This window comes from Oryctolagus cuniculus, chromosome 6 (genome assembly GCF_051225735.1).
Source record: "Oryctolagus cuniculus isolate XC-2025 breed Fujian yellow rabbit chromosome 6, ASM5122573v1, whole genome shotgun sequence".
Classification (NCBI taxonomy): domain Eukaryota; kingdom Metazoa; phylum Chordata; class Mammalia; order Lagomorpha; family Leporidae; genus Oryctolagus; species Oryctolagus cuniculus.
In genome coordinates, this window is record NC_142872.1 from 153456788 (window position 1) to 153462092 (window position 5305).

The window sequence follows — 5305 nt, forward strand, 5'->3', positions numbered from 1 at the left end:
GCTGCAGCCATTTGGGGAGTGAACCAGCAGATGGAAGACCTCTCTCTGTGTGTCTACCTCTCTCTGTAACTCTTTCAAGTAAATAAAATAAATCTTTAAAAATGATACTGACAAATCATTGTTATCAGAAGTGGACACCAAAATACAGCCAAAAAAGTACAGAAAAGATAATATAGAATTTTGCTTAAAATGTAATTAATCAAAATATTTCTTTTCGATTTTTCTGATATTAATGATATGTGTTGACTTTATTCATTGTGTAATATGTTGTGCTTTCTTTTCTTCTTTTACATATTTATTTAGGACATGGGAGGGGGTACAGACACAAACAGCGAGAGAGAGAGAGACAGCTTCTATCTCCTGATTCACTCTCCAGATGCCCATAACTATCTGGAAATGCCATCCAGGTCTTTCATATGGGAGATAGGAGCCCAGTTACTTGTCCATCACGATTGCCTACCAGGTCTGCATTAACAGGAAGCTGGATTGAGGAGCCAGAACTGGAAACCAAACTCAGGCATTCCACGAGGTTAAACATCTGATTATGATTTGTTTTCCTATTCTAAATAAGTATTCACTTATCGCTTCTCAGCCTTTTGGCTAAGATCAAGTGTAGTATCTAAATAAGTATTCATTTTCACAATTGATTGTGTGTTAATGATATCTATGCTTTTTCAGAGACCTTCTAATTCTTCTCCATTTAAAAATATACCTCAATGAGTAATTGTCAAACTATGAATGGAGCTCAAACAAAAGTAAAACAACAAATATTGATTGACTCTTAGTGTATGCTAACTGCTCTGTTTAGACAGTTGGAAATTGTGTTTCATTTACTTCTCAAAAAACAAGCAGACAAATAAAAATCTGTGAAACCTTATCAGAATGCATTATTGTCCATATCTCAATGCTAAGGGAAGTCTAAATAAAGTTCACAGAGCTACATCTGGCAAAGTGACTAAACAGGAAAAAATACTAGAATTTTTGACAGAAAGTGGTAGCTACCACTAAGTCATTATTCATACATTCAAGAAGCAAGGTCAAGGTAAGTGGAAAGTGGAGCAAAGGGAGGGTTTCAGAGGCAGTGGCAAAGGAGAGCATGTGTACATTTACATGGGCATTCAGGGAAAGCCTCATTAACATGACATCTCTGGAGCAGAGACTCAAGGGGCAGAGGTAGTGATCTTGCATATAGCTGAGGATAAGCACTGGAGGCAGAGGGAACAGCAAATGCAAAAGTTTCAGGTGTTCTGGAAATGAGTGATAAACACAGAGAAGACAGTTGAATGAGGACTGCAAATGGTGACAGGTAAAGCTGCAATCCAGTGTGGTTTGAAGCTCATGCAGGTGTAAGCCAGTAAGGGATTCAGCTTCTATTTGGAGTGGACCACAAAGCTGTGGGAGGGTGCAGAGTGACTTGAATGATTGACTTTCTCCAAGCTGACTCTGGTTAGTAGAGGGAGACCAGGCAGGACATCAGGTGGGATTTTGGTGACAACAGCAGAGCAGCATAGAAATGGTCCAGTGGTGGAATATATTGAAGACATAGCAACAGCATTTTGCTGATGGTATGTGTGGGCAATAAGAGAAAAAGAAAGGTCAAACAGGACAGATTTTCTCTGGCTTGAGTAAATGAAAGAATAGAGTTTCCATTTATTCTAGGGAAGTATTGTGCTGGGTTCTTTATTCAAATTATCCATAACTTTCATGTAAACCCAACCCTGCAGGCAAGATGTCAGAACCAAGGAGAGAAACAAGATCCTGTCTGTCCTAAAGCCCTCCACATCACACTAAGTAGTGGCTCCATGACCTTGACAATAAATGTTTCCTCTTAGGAAAGACTCAGCAGGTGTGAGCCCTTGATATTAATTTTACTATTTAACTCTATCAGAAAGACTACTTTCATTTTGAGACAAAGAGACTTAGGCACACAAAGAATGAGTTGCCCACAGTTATAGAGACCAAACTCTCAGCCCCTACACCAGAACACCTCACATGTCCTCAGTTTTTGTTGTCTCATCTATGATCTGGAAATTATTCTATATGCCTATAGATTTAATTACACACAAATTATCTGGCATACCAGATACATCCAATATCAGTGTGTCTTCCCCAATGTCACATATTCCTGATGTTATAGTGTCAGCACATGATACAGATTCAAATGTCATAGCTTCGTTTTACATTATTTTTTAAGCCACAATTTAAAAAAAAGGGGGGGGGAGGGTTACTTATTTGAAAATCTTAGTGACAGAGAGGTAGAGATTTTCCTCTGATTCACCCCCAGATGATCACCCAGCTCAGGCTGAACCCAAATGAAACCTTGTTCTCCCACAAGGGTTGCAGGAGCTCAAGTGCTTGGGCTAACTTATGTTGCCTTCCCAGGCATATTTGTAGGAAATCGGAGCAGCCAGGACTCAAACTGCCCCTCCAATATGGTATGCCAGTGTTGCAAGCAACAGCTTAATCTGCTGTGCCACCGGCAGTCTAAGACTAAATTTTTGAGTAAAGTTTTCGATTTATTGCTAAGAGGCTGTTAGTGGTGGAGGGTGCAAGGAGGTAGGAGGAGTTGCTATACTGTGTTGCTGACTCTCCGAGGCAAGGCTAATCAGCTAGTTCAGGAAATAAGATGAACTGAAGTGATGGCAGGAACCAATGCAATTCACACAGGCAGGAATGGCATAAAGGTCTAAGAGGACAAAACCAAAGATTTCTCCAGTTTCAAAGTTTCTGCACCGTGGAGAAAATGATTCAGAAATTTATGAAGATCAGTAATAGGGGAATGCCTGACAATCTACAATGAAAGATGTTACAGACATGGGAGCACTGCTGTATGTAGCAAACATTGCACTGGACACTGTATTTATCAGTAGGCCAGCAAAGCAGCAGTCAGACACTCAATGCAAGGTCACTACGGTTAAGGATGCACAGTGCAGCCTGGTCCAGAAGTTTAAGTGAGCATAATTCATTTGAGAGAAATCTTCTATTAGGTGCCAATGAAAAAGACTGAGAAGGACATAACGTCTGCCCCTGAGGAACTCTTGGTCTCCTGGGGATGATAACTTCCTAATATGGGAGATTTTCATTCAGGTGGTGGCAGGTGTGCACACAACATTGAAAATTATAACCCAGAGGAGGGGCGATGAGTTTACCTGATGGATGGTGAAAGCAGGCTTCAGAAAGGAGTGGATGCCTGAATAGAGCTGTAATCCTCTGAATACACATGACAGTTGCCTTCCTGGCAGAAAAAAAGAATCTACAAAAACAGAGGGGAGAAACTGTGTGGTATATGATGCCCTCCCTGGCCTCAGATGAGAGATCTGTGACCTCCAATAATCAAAATTTCACTGCATTTACTTGTGAGTCCTTTTTGAACCAGTCCACTGCCAAAAAAGCTCAAAAACAAGAGAACTTCTAAAATCTTCCTTTTTATCCTTTCATTTTAATTATATGATACATGTCAACTTCCTAGAAAATATCCTGTATAACAGGTGCTCAGTAATCATATTAAATTCATATTATCAATACAATACAAAGGAAGACAGGGAACTATGACATTGTACTCACAGTAGGAATTCCTGGAATATTCTTTCTTAATCAGCTTACATTCTTGATATGATATTTAATTTCTTTTTTATAAAGACTTATTTATTATTTGAGAGAGAGTTACAGAGAGAGAGAGAAACAGAGAAAGAGAAAGAGGTCTTCCATCTGTTGGTTCACTCCCCAAATGGCCACAAAGGCCAGAGCTGAGCTGATCTGAAGCCAGGAGCCAGGAGCTTCCTTGGGTCTCGTATGTGAGTGCAGGGGCCCAAGGACCTGGGCCATCTTCTACTGCTTTTCCAGGTGCACCAGCAGGGAGCTGGATTGGAAGTGGGGCAGCCAGGTCTCGAACCGGTGTCCATATGGGATGCTGGAGCTGCAGGCCAGGGCTTTAACCTACAACACCACAACTCCAGCCCTGAAATTTAATTTCATTCAGTATCTACTGTGTTTTGGCACTCAGGAGGACAGACAGAGCTGCTCCTCAACTGGTGTGAACCAGAATGGATGGAAAGCTCCCCTTCTGATTGACTGGCATGTATGTGTTATCAGTTGTGAGTTGTGAGCATCAGTCCTGAGCCTAGAGATGAAATAAGACCCTGTCTTTTCTCTCAGTGATTGACAATCACTTTAGTCAGTCAATGGATCTTTCTAGCAGCAAGAAGGTGGCAACCGACATACTGTGTGCCTAGGAACAAGTCACTGAGCCACTGGCAAATTAGTTTGTCCAAACTTAGACAGGAAATAATAATCACATCTTTCCTGCCCCAGTGAGATTATCCTGGCTCCATGCTGGTGGTGTCAGCTCCAGGTTCACGTTGTACATCCCACTTGGGCTGGGACTCTGAAAACTGCTTTCCTCCTTTGCCAGCTGGCTCCTGTTCTGCCTACAGGAAGCACAGGGGAAACTGAGAGGTAAAAATCCAGGAAGAAAGGACTTACTCCTTCTGCTTTGCTTGCTGTTCCTGTAAGTGTCATCCTTGAAACAGTCTTATCTGGTGGCAGCAGTTGGTTCCAGCTTCCTGCTTTTTTCCACACTCCCTTATCAGGCTCACTGCTCTCCTGATGAAGCATCAGTGCCCACCAGCTGGGCAGCACCCTCTCTGTACCAGCAGAGTTTAGTTCCCCAGGGTTCCTTTCCCATGGTTCCTGCATCTGATAACCCCAATACCCTCTTCCATATTCCTAGGGTTAACAACTGCCTCCTGCAGTAACTTCATTTGCTTTTTTTTTTTTTTTGCCATGTTAGTCTTCTTATATTTTATGTAATGAATTCCATTATATTAAATCTCTGTGTCAAAATAATTAGTATGGTTTCTACTTTCCATACTATTCTACTTTATATATTAGAGCCTGACTGATTTACTAGTGCTATATCAACCAGTCCACAAATGTGTCTGCTCATCCGCCATATACCAGGAACTAAGCTAAGTGCTAAGGTCAGAGAGATGAAGAAGACAGAAGTGCTGACCTCAGAGGAAGCCAATGAATTAGACAAACTCCTATCAAGTTCACTCCCTATAAAAGCAGTCAGGCCATGCAAATACTATCAACAATGTGCAGTAGCACACAAAGAATGGGGACTGGCTCTGACTGGACGAGTATTACTGTCTGACAATGAGGCTGCTCCTTGAAAGAAGAATGGATTTTATAGAGGAAAGATGCGGAAGTTGAGTGGCAGCACAGGAAACAGCGAAGTCCCAGAGAAACAGAAGTGCGCAGAATGTCAGGAAAAGATCAAAGTTCAGCAGAGATGAACAATGCT

At 41.6% G+C, this 5305-nt stretch overlaps 1 pseudogene; it reads left to right on the forward strand.

The window, feature by feature from the left end:
• The first annotated feature begins 580 nt into the window (after positions 1 to 580).
• Positions 581 to 687, forward strand: LOC127490897 (U2 spliceosomal RNA; annotated as a pseudogene).
• Positions 688 to 5305: the final 4618 nt, after the last annotated feature.